This window comes from Galleria mellonella, unplaced genomic scaffold (assembly GCF_026898425.1).
Source record: "Galleria mellonella isolate WM207_F2 unplaced genomic scaffold, CSIRO_AGI_GalMel_v1 utg424, whole genome shotgun sequence".
Taxonomy (NCBI): domain Eukaryota; kingdom Metazoa; phylum Arthropoda; class Insecta; order Lepidoptera; family Pyralidae; genus Galleria; species Galleria mellonella.
In genome coordinates this window covers 1,930,102-1,951,461 of record NW_026442097.1, presented here as the reverse complement: position 1 = coordinate 1,951,461, position 21,360 = coordinate 1,930,102, and the positions used below count along the sequence as shown (strand labels likewise).

The window sequence follows — 21,360 nt, the reverse complement described above, 5'->3', positions numbered from 1 at the left end:
TTACAGCGAATTAAGCTCGGTTTACATTACTAAAACCTGACTTGAAACAAACACTTAATATGCGATACAGGCAGCCGTTATTTTGCTTGTTATCCTGATTTTAATATTAAATTAAAAATTTCGTAAGCACCCATTATATTTTAATGTAATAATTACGGGTTTTAATAGTCAATTAAAAATTTATTATAATTAATTAAAAATTAATTACATCTAATTAAAAATTAATCATAACAAATTAAAAATTAATCATAACAAATTAAAAATTAATTATAACAAATTAAAAATTTGTAACTAATTACATCGAAAAAGCTCGACTAGTTCCGGAATCAATTCGTGATCCTTACTCATGAGCGATTGTGGCGGAAGCACGAGCCGTTACATTAAAAAATAAATCCTATTTCCTAACATTGTAAACAAGTTACTCGCCCGGATTCGAATGGTTGTACTAATGAAGAGAATGAGACCAAATCTCTATGTCACTCCCACGTATCCACTTTTTAATTATGTAATTTTTTTTTTATTTAAAATTTTCCACTATTCCATACGATTTGTAAAATTTTTTTTAATACAACATTTTTTTTAACTTTGTCCTGGCAAGGGAAAGGAAAAGGGAAAGGGAGTAATGGGAACTAAAGACCCCATTGCTGGCAATATACCCAACCAAGCCTCCAAGGATTTTCTGGAAACCATCTCGCTGAATTCCAGGTGTTTTTACCACGATGGGCTAACTGATCTGCATTGAGTGGGAAAGGGATATTTAGCAATGGAGTTTGACAGCCCCATTGCTAGCAATATACCCTATCAATACCACCTCCACGTGGTTCCCCCTGGAAACCATCGTGAACAATTCTCGTTGAATTCGTCACGATGGGTTAACTGACCTGCTTCATCCTCACCTATCATTCTTCACTGGTGCCCCGCCGGTGTATACCGATAGCGCGGGTGGGGTTACTATTTCATTATCACCTATAAAGATAAACTGATCTGCATTTTCATCATCACCTATCATACCTCATTGGTGCCCCGCCAGAGTGTATCGATAGCGCCGACAGGGTTACCATACTGTCACTCTCTCCCAGTCAACCATAGGGAAGTGTCAGAATTTTTTTAAATGATAAATTATAATATACATACATTTTATATTTTTACCTTTTACATTTTATATTTATATATATAAAGGAATAAATATATACCAGAGGGATACTTTGTACAAAAGTCGTTTGCTTGGATACGTCTGTCCCATTCGTGTTTATACCATGAAGCAGTTCTGTTTGCATGGCTGTATTTCGGTTTGAAGGGTGGAATATGGTGAATTTACAGGGTACAGAGGAATAACATCTGAGTCCTCAGGAATGGCAAGGCATGGGGGATATCATGGGCGAAACAGTATACTCTGTTATGTCCATGGTACTGCTCATGTCTATAGGCGACGGTTACCACTTTCCATCAGGTGGGCCGTCGTTTAAATGTAGTCCAAAAAATTCAAGATTTTTAAATTGTTGTGCCTCATGTTGTGTCGCGGACTTTTGTAGATATTTATAAGATCTACAATGCCATTCTAAGTTGCATAAAAAATATACCTATATACGCAACCAGATAAATATATAAATTATATGAATAAATGATAAAAGAATAAAAAAATTATGAATAGCTACAATTGTTGTGATGAGTTAATTAGACTAATCACCAGTGTGAACACACCTTATTGTCCCAGCTCGAGCCAGAACCATTTACTTAACACTGACATCCTCCAGGCTTTACTTTCCTATGTTTTTATATCGCCACCTCCTAAAATAACACCCTTCGACAAGCTGTCGCCCCCGTCTCTGCTCCGCAAGTAATTAAGGACAAGTTTACCTTGTAATATGGAGCTGGGTGAAGGGACTGGTAATAATGGGGACTAATAGCCCCATTCGGTGTCCCGTGGGAATCCTTAAAGTTAATTGCTTGTCATTTCGTCACTATGGGCTGCTTTTATCTGACTTTGTTTTTTTATACCACAAGCATACAGTCCGTCTGATGGTGAACGGGTCACTGTAGCCTATGGACGCCTGCAACACTAGGAGTCTCACGTGCAAGTTGCGGATCCTGAAGAAACCTTAACCCTTTCATTTGGTTAAAAAGGTCAGATTGCTCGTCATGATGATAATAATTCGTCGAGAATTAACTAGTTTTTAGGGGACGTCGCGTGACGTCACGATGGGTCAACTGACCTGCTTTCATCCTCACCTATCATCCCTCACTGGTGCCCCGACAGCGCAGGTGGGGTTACCATTCCAATGAAAAAATATTTACGTTTTATAGCATAGATGGATTTTTAGTTTACCGTTTCGTAGACTCGTAGACATATTATTCGTGTTAATAATAGTGGTCACCCAAATCCTCCCCCCTCCCCCCCTTCAAAGAAAGAAAGAAGAAAGAAATATTTTTGTTCAAGTAAACTTCAATTCAAACATTTTTGAATAGTCTTTTTTGTTATTAATCAAAAAGTAATGTTGATTCTTTTGTTAAATGTGAATGTAAAAAAATGGCTGTATTTCGATTTGAAGGGTGGGATATGGCGTGAATTTACAGGGTACAGAGGAATAACACCTGAGTTCTCAGAAATGGCAACGCATGAGGGGTATCATGGGCGAAACAGTATACTCTGTTATGTGCATTATACTGCTCATGTCTATAGGCGACGGTTACCACTTTCCATCAGGCGGGCCGTCAGCTTGTTTGCCATTCTAAGTGGCAATGAAATGATTGAAATACCTTATTCAGGCAGTAGATTTCCTTTATGACCCACACAATGTAATAGGATTTGTTATATATATATATATATATATATATATATATATATATATATATATATATATATATATATATATATATATATATATATATATATATATATATATATATATATATATATATATATATATATATATATATATATATATATTAAAATCTTAGTGTATGTTTTATCTCTACATGCTATCTAGACGTAGGATTAGGAGAGACAGTATACTCTGTTATGTCCATGGTACTGAATAAGTAAATCTATAATATACAACTAAACTGTTCTATACCTTTTTTAAACATAATCAAAATTGAGTTTATTTTTAACTGTGCGATTTTTACCCTTGAATATTCTATAGTTTTGTTTCAGCTTCTCAAAAGTTGACTGTAAGAGATGCCTCTATGGGATAAGTTAATTATTTTAACGTGTCCAATGTAAATTATGAACAATAAATATTTTACAATACAATACCATACAATAATCTTCGGTAACTTAATTAAACAAGAAAGACTTTAATTGTGACATCTGTCTATAAATCTATAGGTAGATGTCACAATTAAATATATATATATATATATATATATATATATATATATATATATATAACAAGATTACCAGAGGGAGACTTTGTACAAAAGTCGATTGCTTGGGTACCTCTGTCCAATTCGTGTTTTAACCGTGAAACAGTTGTGAATTTACAGGGTACAGAGGAATAACACCTGAGTCCTCAGGAATGGCAACGCATGGGGGGTATCATGGGCGAAACAGTATACTCTGTTATGTTCATGGTTGCTCATGTCTATAGATTTTTCCATCAAGTGGACCGTCAAAATTCTAAGTTGTATAATAAAACATAACAAGATTCAGATTTTTCTACAAAATACCTGATTTTTCTACAAATTGACATCAGATGTCGTACGTGATATTGGAAATACTTCTACAATACAGACTTCAATGGATGACGTCAAAGAATAGGGGGTGAGTAGGAGGGGGTGGGTGAGACGGTGGGCGGTTAGGTTATCCATTCATACCGACCCCTTAGCCTTAGTCCCTTAGCCTTTTTATAAGCTGTTCTCTATTCAAACGGGCGATAAAAATACCGTTACATTTTTTATAGTTACCGTTACGTTATTCGGTGGGGGGCGAATTGATAATCTTTTATTAAACCACTGAGTATATGCAGACATACGGCCCATCTGATGGTAAGACGTTACCGTAGCCTATCAACGCTTGCAATACAAGAGGCATGCACGCGTTGCCGACCCTTTAGAAATTTCTTTACCTCCTTTTTCAAAAACTCCATGCTGATTTCATTGTTTTTACTTTATTACACAGGGGGCAAAGGGGCATGCGGCTGACCTGATGGTAAATGAATACCGCCGCCCATAAGCATCTGCGACACCATAGGAATTGCAAGTGTGTTACCGTCCTTTTGTTTATTAAAACAACTATTGTTTAAATTGTTTAAATAATTTAAAAATTTTCTTTTAAAAAAAACTCGCCTCAGCCATACCAAAGCCAGTTTTGTTTTTAAAACTTAACTATTGGACCGATTTTGGTAAAATTTCTACGGGACTTAGGCTGAAAGTATATCATTTTTGGACAAAAATAAATTTCCAAAACAGTTATATATAATAAATGAAAGAGTTCTGGGGTTACCACGCTTGGCAGGTGGTCTGGCAACATCAGTTAGGCTTTGAAGATATTTTAAAAGGGACACTGCTACCCATCCCCTGACCAATAAGTATCCTTAGTCGCCTCTTACAACACCAACGGGAAAGAATAGGATGGCCCATTCTATGCCTAAACTACACGGCGACATTAAAAATAAAAAGCAAAACATAATATTCACATATTTTATTTTTCTTACAAAAATCGAATTAATAATTGTTAATAAAATGTCAAATATAAACAAAAGTATTTATATTTATAATGTTTTAATTTTAACAAAATCTGAAATAAAACTAAATGAAGTCACAAAATTAAATTAAACTATATGCACTTACATTAGAATCGTAATACTGGCTACTTACTTATTTTTATTATTTTGTTTAATCCCGCTATCATTAGTATACGTGAGGAGTATGAAAGCTAAACAATAATATTAAAATAATTTGTATGAAGTCAGTGAATACAAGTGGCTTAGAACCGTTCTTTTTGGCAGTCTATAGAAGAGGCCTATGTTCAGCAGTAGACAGATAATGGATGACATAATAATGGATATCTCATACATAATAATGTAGCGGAATTAAACAAAATAATTTAGTGGAATTAAACAAAACAAAAATAATAATAAACCAACAAAATAATAAAAAACAGTCAGCTTAATACGTGTCCTTAGTGATTCTATAATTTAACTATATCACAATAATAGTTTTTTTTATCATTTTTTAACCATAGATTAGTGGCGGGGGAGGAGGAGGCAAGGGAGGCAGAGGAGCGTAGACACCTCCGAAGCCTCCATATCCGTAACCATAACGGACTCCTCCGTAACCATAACCATATCCATAGGCCGGACGACCCCATCCCCCAATCCAATGGGCGTTGATGGACTGGAAACAAAACCATTTAATTGAAAATCATTATAGTTGATTGCATTTTATTATATGTATTTTTTACATTACTTTTACATTACTTGCATACACCCGCCCTGACTTGCCTACCTTGCTTTAGAATTATATTTTTCATTTATATAATTAAATTCCGTTATTGGCTGTATTTATAAGAGACAGCATGTAAGTTGTTTATTAAGAGCTGTGGATTTTTGTATTAAATAAATAAATAAATATTTTTATTCCCCCACTATTTCATTTCGATAGATGACGACCTCAAATGCATTACAGGGGGTCAGTGGATGCAAGAAGTCAGGATCGTTCCTTATGGAACATGAATGGCTAATGGCTGAGATGATGATGATGATGATATTTTCACTCATCTTTCATTAAAACTAAGTTTCAATAAAAAAAAATGTACACCTGCAGAAGTTATCAGATCCTAGGCTAATATTTAAAACAGCAGTATTCAAGATATCACATTATATAAACATGCCATTCTTGAAGACTATGGTGTTATACCTCCATACTCCCTAATTTCACTGCCATATCCCCTGGCCGTTTGGTCTCGGCATAGGATAAGCCCTTCCTTTCACATGGATGTTATAAGAGGCGATTAAGGGACGGCAAGAGATGGGGAGCAGCGTCCCTCTTAAAACATCTCTAAAGCCTAACAATTGCGGTAGCCTATCCGCTTGCCAAGCATGGCAACTATTGGCAAAACCCCCCAAGGGGCGCCTATGTTCAGCAATGGACAGTTAAAGGCTGACGATGACGATCCTACCTTTCAAACCGAAACAGTCAAACAAGGACATCTGCTAGATAATAGAAACTAGAAACAAGAGTTCCCACTCTATCCCCAAAAGCACTCAAGCAGACGATCGTGAATTGTTTTTAAAAAAAACTACATAATTGTTATGTAATACATAATTTCATCAAAAACATAAATGTAAAATAAGGTGTCGTTTTGTCTCCGCCAAAAAAAATTAAGGTCTATATGGGAAACAAAGATGGGACGGAGGAAAGGGATTGTTAGTAATGGGGTATACTTGACTTTCGCATAGCTAGCAATACACCCTATCAGATCGACCATCACGCGGTTTCCTCTGGAAACCATCGTGGTTAAGTCTAGTGTAATATATATATATATATATATATATATATATATATATATATATATATATATATATATATATATATATATATATATATATATGCGTGTGTGTGTAGGTGTAAGTATATAAATATAATAATGAGTAGGGATAATATTTATATTATTATACGTATCACATCTCCCATATTTAGAACTAACAAAATTTTTCATCGTGCCTCCCACCAAATTGTTTATAATTACTCCTCTCCATCCAAAGGTTGGCTGGAAGAGATCGCTCTTAGCGATAAGGTCCCTCATTGTTTTCTCCATGTGATTATTTCTTGTAATTGTTTATATTTATAATAAGTTTACTATTGTAATCTTTTGGAGGGAACAATAAAGAGTATCTATCACAGTACAGTATAAAAAATAGTGATAATACTAACCTGAAGGATAACGAAAAAGGTAGCCATAAACACAAATGACCTTAGAAACGAGTCCATCCTAATACAGGGCTCGGAAATTATGTGAAAATATTTAAATAACACATACAAATGTTACAATCGGACAAATTCACTGATATAAAATGTACAAACTGTTGCGGATAACAAAATTGGTCATATATATATTTCATATTTTACAAACTTGTAAATATTCATTGCAATATATCTGTGGTAGCCTTATTTGTATGTGACATAGAGTTCAAATTCGACAAGTTTTATATTTGTGAAGAGATACATTGAATATTGTATTTGTTGTTTTGGTGTTATTCGATTTTGACACATAAGTGAGAAGTGGGTAATTTTTGTTCCCCATTTTCATACCTAATTTGGTAACGAACAATGATTTTTGTAATATCATCTTATCTAGTATTTTTTTTTTTTATCATACCGTGATCACGGCCGTGTGGTCCTGGCATAAAATAGACCACTCCTTCCTTTCCCGTGGGTTTAAATATCTGTCAAATCTTAAAATCATAAAACGAAATTTCTAATGTAAGTAGTATATTCATTTATTTTAACATTTATTATATAAGTAGGTAGGTATTATATGTATTTATAGTGTATGTATTTATGTAATATTTTATTATATATTTTAATATGGCACAGTAAAGAGACAGGCAGCAATATTTAACTGTATATTTGTTTATGTATTAATAGTTGTAGCACTTCAGCTGCCCGCTAACGAAATGCTTTCTCACTGTACTGGGTTGACTGGAAGAGATCTCTGTCAGAGATAAGTCCACCCTTGCTTGCACAACATTTATAAATAGATTATTTTATATGTAACTTACAAGTGCAATAAAGAATATATATATATATATATATATATATATATATATATATATATATATATATATATATATATATATATATATATATATATATATATATATATATATATATATATATATATATATATATATACACGGTTTTTACTTTTCGATTGAAGAGGGTTTTTTTTTCCAAGACTAAATGTACTTATTGCAAAAAAGAACTCAATTTCAAGTAACATTTAGTCTAAATTTAATTGACAAAACTTTTCTATCTACTATTACTTACTAAGATAATGAAACTGCTAACAGGAATTTTAACTAGTTTCTAACATTTAACAAACATTGTTAGAGTTAGTTGAAGCAGACATTAGGTGGTAAAATAGTTTTAAAAATAAAAAAAAAATACATTAGTTTAGTATAAATTCCACTGGTATAAATCCCACTATCCTATCCCACTAATCCTTTTATTTTTTAATGGGTGATAATGGAATGGTAACCCCGCCTGCGCTGTCGGTAGACACTGGCGGGGCACCAATGAGAGATGATAGGTGAGGATGAAAGCAGATCAGTTAACTCATCAAAATGCATTCGACAAGAATTAACCACGATGCTATCAATGATGTAAGTCCCGCCAGAATGGACCACGCCTTACTTTTCCGTGGGTGTCGTAAGAGGGGACTAAGGGAGCTTATGGTGGAGGGATGGGCAGCTGCGTCCCTCTTGAAACATCTGTGAAAGCCTAACTGCGGTTGCTAATTCACCTGCCAAGCATGGTAACTATTGATAAAACTCACCTTATGGGGAAGGCTTATGTTCAGCAGTGGACAGTTAACGGCTGAAATATTCAGGCTGAAAAAAATAGCCCCATTACTAGCAATATACCCTGTCAGGCCGTCCTCCACGTGGTCCCCCCTAGGGACCATCGTGATGAATACCAAATGTATTCATCACGATGGGCTAACTGAACTGCCTTTTCATCCTCACCTATCATCCCTCACTAGTGCCCCGCCAACGTATACCGATAACGCAGACAGGGCTACCATTTCATTATCATTCATTAAAAAAAACATGAACAAATTTACGGGGAAGTACATATAATATAACATGTTACGTTCCAAACTTAGTAATAATTATCGACACATGTCTAATTAAAAAAAAAAACAAAACGAGTCATGTGTATTTGGAAATTACCAAGTAATAGTCGATTCTGTAATGTAAGTAAATCACATTATCGTACTGTGTAAATATCAGTGTCAATGATCTTGATGATTTATACCTTTTTAACGATTTACTAATGATATATATAACATATGATAATGATTTACCAGAGGGAGACTTTGTACAAAAGTCGTTTTTTTTTACAACACAGCGGGCAAACGAGCATGCGGCTCACCTGATGGTAAGTGACTACCGCCGCCCATGATCACCCACAACACCAACGGCATTGCAGGTGTGCTGCCGACCTTTTAAAAAGGAATATACTCTTTTCTTGAAGGTTATGTTGTCGTATCGTTTGCTTGGCCATGTCTGTAGCATTCGTGTTTCTACCGTGAAGCAGTTGTGTTTGAATGGCTGTGTTTCGGTTTGAAAGGTGGGATATGGCAGTGAATTTACACGGTACAGAGGAATAACACCTCAGGAATGTACTCAGGAATGGCAACGTATGGGGGGTATCATGGGCGAAACAGTATACTCTGTTATGTACATGGTACTGCTTATGTCTATGTGGCGGTTACCACTTTCCATTATGTAAGCAGTCAGCTTGTTTGCCATTTTTCTAAGCTGCATAAAAAAATAAAAAAATAAAGTGTTTTAAATAACAAAAAAGTTGAATCCGATTATAAATACAATAAAATTTGAATTAAACGTAAATACCTATTCTCATATTTATTTATACTTTGTTTTATTTACATTTAAATTTACACTTTATTTTACACAAAAATTACATTGTTATAATTTATATTAAATGAAGATCAGCTTTCACACAAAAAACCGCATCATAATCGGACAATTCGTTAAGGAGCAACGATGCCACAGACAGATAGACAGACACGTGAAACTTGATAATTGATGGAAATTTTTGCGTCGGGGTTTTTTTTTCTAAATCTAATTTCTAAACTAAAATGGTGCATCCGGGAGAGCTGCATCGATTGCACTTACGCGCACTGCAGATGCGCCGACCATTGATATATGTAGTGATGCGCTTTAGCCCTATTACATATCGATATTATAATATTTATTTTTATTTATTTATTTATTCATTAGTACATACATCACTGTCCATGACAGACATCGCTGTCTGTACATGGAAGATATATAAGAAAAACTATTATAATGCTTTATGACAAAACAATGATTTTTAGAATTTTTGTCTGTTTGTTTGTACGTTTGTGCACCCTAAACGTAAAAACGGCTTAACCGATTTGAATGCGGTTGTCACTGATACGTTGCGGTTTTCTCCATTTAACATTCAGTGTTTATTTTATTTCAATCGGTTCATAAATAAAAAAGTTACATCAGTCTAAAGATTCGCATATCAAATGCTATAAAACAACTGTAATAATAGTCTGCTTCACGGTAGAAGCACGAATGGGACAGAGGTGCCCAAGCAAACGACTTTTGTACAAAATCTCTCTCTGGTAAATGTACTATGTCTAAAATTACATTGTGGTTAAAAGCTCGTACATGGTTGTAGAAATAGTAGGTAGTACAATAACCATAAAAGTAAAATAGTCGTACTTCATTGAATATATCTTATATATAAAATTCTCGTGTCACGGTGTTTGTTACCAAACTCCTCCGAAACGGCTTTACCGATTTTTATGAAATTTTGTGTGCATATTGGGTAGGTCTGAGAATCGGCCAACATCTATTTTTCATACCCGTCAATAATAAGGGTGACCCACCCCAAAATATTTATTTTTTATTTTTTTGTCAATTTTTTTTATTTTTATTTTATTATAATTTAGCATTGAAAAATACATACAACTTTAAATTTTCACCCTTTTACGATCATATATATATATATATATATATATATATATATATATATATATATATATATATATATATATATATATATATATATATATATATATATATATATATACATATACATGTAATATATATATATATATATATATATATATATGTAATGTAAATAGGACTCTATTTTCCGCGCTTAGCCTCTCATTTGGGCCGTCGTGCGTATGAGTCGTGGCTAGTACAGCCAACCTAGCTCCGCCCAGAGGCACAAAAGCTTTCTAGGATCTTCACAGGCCTCACGAAGCGACCTCACCGTTCCGAGGATTTCTAAGCGTTGACGGGCCACTGCTTCACATTCCAAAATTACGTAAGCAGCCGTTTCTTCGGCGTCGAAACAGCCTCGACATAGAGGGCTGTCTGTGGCTCCTACTGTGTATAAATGTTTGTTTAATGAACAATGGCCCGTTATTGTCCCTATCATTATTTTGAAGTTTTTTCTATCTAGATGTAATAAACGTTTTGATAGTCGTTGTATATAGATAGTCGTCGTAGGCCCGACCAATTTTGATTGTCTACAATCAGTAGCCTGTATCCATCTTTGGTTTTGTATGTCAGCGGATCTTTGACGAATCCATATTCGAAATTGCAAGAACGGAAGAGGAAGAAGTGGATACGGGCCTACCACCCTCGTTCCTGAACCTCTTCTAGTTAGTCTGTGGCAATATATATATATATATATATATATATATATATATATATATATATATATATATATATATATATATATATATATATATATATATATATATATATATATATATATATATATACATGATTTTGTATATTCACCTATATAGAAATTAGGTTTAGTATTATAAAAGAGATTTCTACCAGTCAACATACAAACCCTATAGTTTTTATATAAAGATGTAAAATGATAAAAATAATACGATAAATAACAAACTATTTGTATTAATATTTATTTAACTCGATAATCGAATGAATTATATATAATATCGACAAATTATTTAACGTATTAAACACATCCCTAATAGTCCTGTTTTCCGCTTGCGTCATATTTGTACTTGACCTGCCTTATCTGTTATGTTCAATTTTAACGATAAACAACCATCACGCGATAATCAACCTTGTTATCTTCAGTATAAGGCGCAACATATCTGCAAAACCGACTTGTACCGATGAAGTCCTAACTAGGGCGGGCAAAGCTAAGATTTAATTATTAAAGATGTCTAGATTAGAATGTCTGAAAGCGGAAAGACAAAGATAAACGGCCAGTTTAGTAAACGGTTCATACATTTTTGATGAACGTCTGTGAGAGTCTTTATTTCAATGGAATTTTTATTCTTATCATGGTGAGTGGTCTGAGGAATCGTTCGGAATGATACCTGCTGCTGATTTTCACCACCGTACAATCCGCCATAAAAATAAATGAAGCAGTTGTGTTTTCATGGCTGTGTTTCGGTTTGAAGGGTGGGATATGGCGTAAATTCACTGGGTGCAGAGAATTAACACCTGAGTCCTCAGGAATGGCAACGCATGGAGGGTATCATGGGCGAAACAGTATACTCTATGTTCATAGTACTGCTCATGTCTATAGGCGACGGTTACCACTTTCCATCAGGTGGGCCGTCAGCTTGTTTGCCATTCTATGTTGTATAAAAAAAAAAAAAGATCAGTTGGCCCATCATGACGTATTCATCAATAAGTAACCACGATGATTTCCAAGAGGCACCCCGTAGTGGTCGACCTGACAGGGTATACTGTTGCAATAGAGCCGCTATTCCACATTGTTAATAATCCTTTTCCCCCATTCCTGAGGACTAGGAAGTCATTCCTCCATACAGTGGAATTTAACTACGATATTGTCTTATTTTTTTTTTTTCTATATTATATAATATTATGTTTTTTGAATAAATGACTAATGACTAATGCAAATAAAGTATACTCATTCATTCATTCATTCGAACCATATCTCATATCCCATGCATTTTAATAGAAACACAGCCATTAATTTAATGAAAGGGAACTTAACGATCGAAGGATAGGCGGTAGCGTCCCTCTTAAAACATCACCAAAACCTAACTGCGGTTGCCAATCCGCCTGCCAAGCGTGGCAACTACTGGCAAATCCATCCTTTTGAAGAAGGCCTATGATGAATGATGAAGGGATATGATGATGATGATGACAGCAATGAAAGCACAGTACGGTGGTGACAGAAACATTAGTGGGACTATAGTACCCATGCCGATGACCGTGTAAAGTACATCAGAGGGCCTACCATGAAATGTATTCCGAAATTTCGGAGCCAAACGAAATAGAAATTTGATGTTAAAATTACATAATACATGCCGTTTGGAATTATTAAAAATGTTAAAATATTGTTCCTTTGGACTTTTATGATAGGATGTATGACGAACGAAATGTTAAACTCCACTTATTGGTCCGATTTTGGTATAAACAAAAACACGAAATTGAGTCCGAAATTTCGGAATTTCATTTCATGGTAGACCCGCTGATTAGAAGCACAGTACCTTGATGGTGATGCGACGTGCTGAAGAAGGGCCAAATTAAAAGTACCCGTAACCGGCGAGCGTGTGTGAAAAGATTGATGAATGTGGAGGAAGCGAAAGAGGTTTGTTTGAATCGAAGCATTTGGCGTTCCATTGTTTCTGCCTACCCTAATGGGAGACAGGCGTGACAGATATGTATGTATGTATGTATGTACCTTGACGGCAGAAATACAAGTAGGACAATACCCATACCAATTCTAAAAGTTCTCTCGTAGTACTACCATGATTTTACCACAACCAATAATTTTAATTCTGCGTGCACTGTTCTTATAATTTTAATAATTGTATATTTTAAGTATTGTATGTTTGTTACCTGTATTTTTTTTTTTATGTTTTGCTGCTGTCAGTTTTGTTAATATGTAATCGATGACTTAAGAAAATGTTGTGTACATCTGTTATTATTGGTGTAAATGCAAGATGCAAGCCCGGTATATCAATTGAAATCAATGTCTGTATTTACATTGTTGATGTACCTTTTAAAAATAAATAACAGACAGACAGACAGATAGACAGATAGACAGATAGACAGATAGACAGATAGATAGATAGACAGATAGACAAATAAATAAATAAATAAATGCCAACGACTGTATACCCTCTCCCTCTGATTAGAACTTGTATACTGTAATATTTTATTCATAAAAGGGTTTGTTACAAATTGTAGTAGTTTTCACGTCTGACGGCAAGGGAACTCATTAATTTAAATACCAATGCCATGGATATAAAAATACCCTAGATACACTTTCCTAAAAGCCACCACGGGTCATTTTTTTATGCAACTTAGAATGGCAAATTAGCTCACGGCCCACCAGATGGAAAGTAGTAACTGTCGTTTATAAACATGAGCAGTAGTACCATGGACATAACAGAGTGTACTGTTTCACCCATGATACCCCCCATGCGTTGTCATTCCTGAGGACTCAGGTGTTATTCCTCTGTACCCTGTAAATTCACTGCCACATCGCACCCTTCAAACCGAAACACAGCCATGCAAACACAACTGCTTCACGGTAGAAACACGAAATTTGACGACGAAGACGATTGTGGGTATCTAGGACTTTTTTATATCAATAAGGTCCGCTTATGAATTTCGTATTCGCCTTTCGAGGTTAATGACTACGCGCCCTAAACTGTGTCATTGTGGAATTAATCAAATTAAACCAAGTGATGGTGGTACACTAGTCCCCTGCTGCGTTGGGTTCTAATATACTCGGCGGGGGGAGTTGTTAGTAATAGGGAGGTTAGTACCCGTTGCTATCAATGTACCCTATCAGTTCGACCTCCACGCGGTTCCCCTGGAAACTATCGTTGAATTGGACATGATAGGCTAACTGACCTACCTTTTCATCCTCACCTATCATCTCTCATTGGTACTCCATAAGTGTATACCGATAGCGCAAGCGGATTTAATGTGCCATTTTCACCTTTTAAAAAAATATATATATACAGCGAAATGTAGACATCTCGTGTTATGTTTAACAATGCCAACAGTCGACAAAAAAAAAAACAAAAAAAAAATATTTATACACATTTTTTTTAATGGATAACAATAAAGTTGTAACCCCGCCTGCGCTAATGGTATATGCTGGCGGGACACCAGTGAAGGATGATAGGCGAGGATGAAAGCAGGTCAGTTAGCCCATCATGATGAATACACCTGGAATTCATAGATTTAGTTTGTGATAATCTATAAAACAGTAATTTTGCTAAATTATCAAATTGAAATATATGGTTAAAGGATAAGCTAAGAGAATTGGCGCCATAGAAACAACGCCATAATAAGTTATAAAGCCTTCAGTAAATTTTTTTCAACTAACTTCAAAAAGATTCGGTTCGGTTTCGGTTTTCAATTCTATTGTATTTTTTTATGTTTGTCACCTCATAACTCCGTCAGTTGAAAACCGGTTTGGGAAATTCTCTTTTTTATCTGAAAAGATATACTTACAGATTAGTCCCATAGAAATTTTATCAAAATCGGTTCAGTAATTTAAATTTCAGACCAAAATAACTGATTTTGTTGCAACTGAAGTTATTTTTTTGTGGGACACAATCATTAATTATTGGTAAATAAAAAAACAGGCAAATATCTCGATATGGGTATTATTGCTACTCATATTTTAGTAGGCGCTTTTAGTTCAACGGAAAAGAACTATTTTTAAGGATGAAAATGTAATGGCAACCCCGTCTAATGATATATGAGAATATGAGGATTATAGTTACGAATGAAATCAGGTTAGTTGGCCCATCACAACTGATCCGCCTTCAGCCTAGGTGAGGCTGAAGACGGGTCAGTCATTCACTGGTACCGGTATTCATTTACTGGTATAAACTTTAAGAAAAGAGCATATTCCTTTTTAAAAGGCCGGCAGCACATCGCCACTGCCTTTGGTGTTGTGGGTGATCAAGGGCGACGGTAGTCACTTATCATCAGGTAAGCCGTATGCTCAAAAAAATTAAGAAAAATATAATTAATAATAGAAAAGATTTGGTTTTTTATTTGCAATGAATAAACTCAAAAACTATTTTCAAAATTATTTCACCTATAGAAAAATTACATAATCCACTATATAACAGCCCATCTTTTATTTTCAAAAACCTCATAAAACTGAAGCTATGTAGTTGCTAGTTTAGATTTAAACATACGTTAGACGCTCTTTTGTTGTAAAACTTCGAAATACGTATTTAACATTCATTTATTTATTTATTCCTTATTCACCACATTACAGAAAATGTCCGCTACAAAAGGCGGACTTAATACCACACAGCATTCAGAGTAAGTTAAACTTTTTTTTGTGGTGAGACCCTACGTTTTTTGTCTCGTAAAAATCTGCATTAGTCCACAAAAAAAATACATTGAAAACATGTTTCAATATGGGATTGGATCCCGCTATTTGTCTGACAGTGGCATCCCAAAACCAGTTCCGGTCAATGACCCCCGAATGTAGCTCGATCTGCAATATTAGGCTACCAATTCAATATTATAATTCTCCAATCAGAAATCCTAACGAATGTCACATGTATAAAAGTAAAGGTTCTAATATTGTAAATAGGAAGGGGGATTGTAAGTAATGGGGAAGTTAGGCCCCATTATTGGCAATGGGTGGCACCTCTACGTGATTCTCCTTGGAAACCATCTCCCAGGAAAGAGCATATTGATTTTTAAAAGGCCGGCAGCACACCTGCAATGTCGCCGTCGCCTATAGACATGAGCAGTACCATGGACATAACAGAGTATACTGTTTCGCCCATGATACCCCCATGCGTTGCCACTCCTGAGGACACAGGTGTTATTCCTCTGTACCCAGTAAATTCACGCCATATCACACCCTTCAAACCGAAACACAGCCATGCAAACACAATTGCTTCACGGTTGAAACACGAATGGGACAGTGGTACCCAAGCAATCGACTTTCTCTTAATAATATAATACTCATCATCATCACCATATCAGCCTTTAACTGTCCACTGCTGAACACAAGCCTCCCCTTGGGGGGTTTTGCCAATAGTTGCCACGCTTGGCAGGCGTATCGGGAATCGCAGTCAGGCTTTAGAGATGTATTAAGAGGGACGCTGCTACCCATCCCTCGCCCTCCCTTAGTCGCCTCTTACGACACCCATGGAACAGAAAAAGGTGTATTTTAATGGGTGATAATGGAATGGTAACCCCACCCGCGCTATCGGTATACACCGGCGGGGCACCAGTGAAGGATGATAGGTGAGGATGAAGCAGGTCAGTTAGCCCATCGTGACGAATTCAACAAAAATTTTTCACGGTGGTTTCCAGGGGGAACCACGTGGAGGTCGACCTAATAGAGCATATTATTAGCAATGGGGCTGTCAAACTCCATTGCTAACAATCCCTTTCCCCCGGATAAGAAGGGGTTTTTTTTAATGGGTGATAATGGAATGGTAACCCCAACCGCGCTATCGGTATACACCGGCGGGGCACCAGTGAAGGATGATAGATGAAAATGAAAACAGACCAGTTAGCCCATCATGATGAATTCATCAGGAATTAAACATGATAGTTTCCAGAGGAAACCGCGAGGAGGTAGACTTGGTTAGGTATATTGCTAGCAATGGGATTTTTAGTTACATTTTAGGTACATTTTTACTAACAATCCCTTTGCTCCCGGAAAAGAAGGGGTGGCCTGATCTATGCCGGGACCACACGGCCAATATAATATTAGTATAGGTTAAATATGTATAATATAATTGTACCTTAAGGGGTTAAAAACCTGAAATAAAAAAAAATTTATTAGACTAGTTCTATCCCGCAGTTTCACGCGTAAAATATTATATATTCTAAATTAAGATATAACCTGTCCATGGAGTTTTAATTTAAAACCCTTCACTAGTCTTAACGTAAATATGTAACAAACATTCGTCCAAACATCCTTTTTTATAACAGTGTTGCACAGGGGGAAAAGGGATTGTTGGCAATGGAGTTTGACAGCCCCATTGCTAGCAATATGCCCTATTAGGTCGACCTCCAAGTGGTTCCCCCTAGAAACCATCGTGAACAATTCTTGTTGAATTCGTCACGATGGGCTAACTGACCTGCTTCATTCTCATTTATCATCCTTCACTGGTGCCCCGCCGGTGTATACCGATAGCGCGAGTGAGGTAACCATTCCATTATCACCCATTAAAAAAACAGCGTTGCACAGTATAAAAAAAAACTATAATAATTGTAGGATCTTACTGACGAAATAAGGATAAGAAAGCAAGGATAACACATTCAATTATCTAATTATACGTACTGGTACAAACTAATCGGAATCAGTAGAAAACCAACAATGCCTTTTCCGAAACCGGCTGTGCTGACGGTCTGCGTATGCGCATAACGTCATCAAAGATTCAAGGCGAGCCGCCAGTCGCTCCGCTGCACTCGTGACGCGTGGACGTCCGCGCTCGACGATCGAATTGAAACGAATTATAAAAAAAAAAAAACTAAAAACAAACGCAATGTTTTAAGTAGTATGGTGACATCCTTGTTATCATCTCATCGAAGGCGCCATTTTGTTTGAACAGCTGTTCGTTTGGAGGTTATACTGTTGGACTGTTATGCTATAGTGGTAAGATATGTCATACACTCTCATATTAGTTTTTTGTGCTATTCAGATTTGGTATTATTAAATCTTAATACATTCCCTTTTATTTATAGACATACCTTCACATTATTATTAAAAAAAAACAAGCCATTCGGTAATCAATGACTAATTTGACATTTAATGTCAAATCAGTATAAATAAGTCTCTTCTTTACCAAATTATGTTACTCGGTAATAAATTATTAATGTAACATCTATAAACAAATATAGATAAATCTATACAAAAAAAATCTACTTACTATAAATCATACTACTCGGTAATTAATTCTAAACTTGACATTCAATGTCAAATTCGTACATAATAATTCCCATTATTACCAATCATGTTACTCGGTAATCAATATGTCTACAAAATAAGCTCCCTTCTTATAAAACAGGTTACTTGATAATGCGTGTAAATAAAAATCAATTACTGAATGTAAGCGCATCATTTTGGAATTGCTGCATTTATTTGGCTATTTTTTTGTTGTATTTTAATTGTCAGCTCAATGTGTGTATGCAAGAAAATATTTGATAAATCTAATGAAAAATTTAAAAAAATCTATGTTATAAAATCCCCACATAAAAAGTAAGTGAGTGCGAGAGAAGACTTGGATTCATTTTCTTCATTAGTACACCCGTTCGAAGCCAGGACATGTAAATTATAAATGTAACATTTACGAGTAATATCAAAAACATTCTCTTAATTTTGTCACTTGGTAATTAGTGATCACATGAATTTTCAATATCCATACAAAATAAATTATTTTACTGTTATAAGAAATTGGCCTTACTTTAAATCATGTGACTTGGTAATCAAATATTGATGTAAAGTTTATTTCCAATCAAGCTATTTGGTAATTTAAGTTTGACATTTAATGTCCAATCATAAATGAGAAAGTAACTTTGTATATATGTCCATGTGTTCTTTTTACACCTAAACTGATTTAATTTTGGTGTAAAGGTAAATTGTATGTTGGAGAAAAATATAGGCTACTTTTTGTTCCGAAAATAAAACTTGAAGAGGAGAGATTTCTCAAGTAAAAGACATGAAACTGGATTTAATTATGTTTTTAGTAAGAAATAAGGAATGCTTGTGCGTCTTTTTTTTTAAATGAACTACTTTAAACACTAATTCTATGCAAAAGAAGTCACACACATTAGTTAGTAATTACCAAAACTCAGGCCACTTGGTAATTAGGCAATATTAATTTGTCATTTAATGTTTACAAAATATACTTCTGTATCTCTAAATACAAGAATAATTATCAACATAACATCCGTTAATTGTCCACTGCTGAACATAGACATCATCATCATCATCATCATCATCATCATCATCACCTTCCTACCCTTATCCCAATTAATCGTTGGGGTCGGCCTAATATGTTTTTATCCATATTACACAAAGATTTGGCTTATAGTTTTACGACCTTGCCTGACGTCAATCCTCTTTGGGAAATAGGCCTCCTAATATTAGAAGATTTTACCAGTAGTGACCACCCCTATAGGCTTAAAAATAATGTATATATACTAGCGACCCGCCCCGGCTTCTCACGGATGCACATTACATCACATCATATTAGAAACCTCCAAAATTATCAGTGTTCTTCTACTATATTATGCATGTATTGTACATATAAAGCTTCCCCTTGAATCACTGTATCTGTTAAAAAAACTGCATCAAAATCCGTTGCATAGTTTTAAAGATCTAAGCATACATAGGGTCAGACAGATGGGAAGCGACTTTGTTTTATACTATGTAGTGATAATAGTATATATTTAATAAAAAAAAAAAAGTATATATATTTGCCCATTGCTTGACCAGCGTCCAGTGTTAAGTCCGCCATATGTACTTAGTTTTACTGTGCATTAAAGTTTAAATAAATAAATATTTATAAAAGGGGTATATATATATGTATATATGTATGGGGGATATATATATATATATATATATATATATATATATATATATATATATATATATAAATTTAAACCTTCTTTTAACCACTAAAATAAAAATAAAATCTAATATTTTAGCAACAACAATATAAGAATAGTTAAATGAAATAAAGATATAAATAGTAAACGACCGAATGTTAACCAGTAGTTAAACTTAAATGCGCAAGAGTCTATGTGTTGTGTAAGTTTATGTAACTAGCTGCGAGTGTCGACGTGTTTTAGGTCAAGACTGATGTTTTAAAATGTTGTTCGAGTCAAACAAAAAGCGACATCACAAATGTAAACAACAATAAATTTATTAAAAATAAAAAAAAAAGGAAGGAGTTGGTGTCGTGTCATATCAAGAGGTGAAGAGACTCGCTGAAAATCGTAGTGAATGGCAAGAGCTCCACCGACAAGAGAACAGCACTTAAATGGATAAATAGATAGAAAAAAAAAAGTCCGGTGACCTCGAAACGCCTGGATAGATCTTCCTAAATCGTAGCCAAGGACTATGTCGATAGATAGATATAGATAGATACTCTTTATTGTTTCCTTAAAAAGATTACAATAGTAAATTTATCACGTTAGCTTTCAATAAAAACGCATCATAATCGGACCATTCGTTTAGGAGTTAATGCCACAGAGAAAAACAGAGGTTTAGGGGGAGTAAGGGATTGTTAGTAATTGGGATTAGCAACCCCATTGCTAGCAATAAACTGTATCAGGTCGACCTCCACGCGGTTTCTCCTAGAAACCATCGTGACTAACTTATCGTTGAATTCGTCACGATACGCTAACTGACTTGCTTTATCATCCTCAGCTTTCATCCATCACTGGTGCCCCGCCAGCGTATACCGTTAGCGCAGGCAGGGTTACCATTCCATTATCATACATTAGCGGGGAGAAATCGGAATCCATGGAACACTTGATGTGCAACTGCGATTTGTTGGCAAGTATGCGTATGAGTCTACTGGGAACGGCTTATCCAGAGCCAGGGGACTACAGATATCTTAAACCGCGGGATATCGTTAAGGTAACACAT

At 35.1% G+C, this 21,360-nt stretch overlaps 1 protein-coding gene and 1 long non-coding RNA gene across 2 annotated transcripts in view; one reads left to right on the top strand and one right to left on the bottom strand.

Annotated features, from left to right (window-relative positions):
- Window positions 1–4,627: 4,627 nt before the first annotated feature.
- On the bottom strand, window positions 4,628–7,093 carry LOC113517894 (uncharacterized). Its single transcript, XR_008253234.1, has 2 exons — window positions 6,877–7,093; window positions 4,628–5,337 (listed from the first exon to the last, which is right to left on the bottom strand). It is a non-coding gene; the product is annotated as an uncharacterized LOC113517894 (long non-coding RNA).
- An 11,054-nt stretch (window positions 7,094–18,147) lies between these two features.
- LOC113516087 (uncharacterized) overlaps window positions 18,148–21,360 on the top strand; it is a 75,191-nt gene continuing 71,978 nt past the window's right edge. The window contains exon 1 of the mRNA XM_052898292.1: window positions 18,148–18,360. The gene's annotated coding sequence lies outside the window, so the exon portion shown is untranslated. The remainder of the gene's footprint in view (window positions 18,361–21,360) is intronic.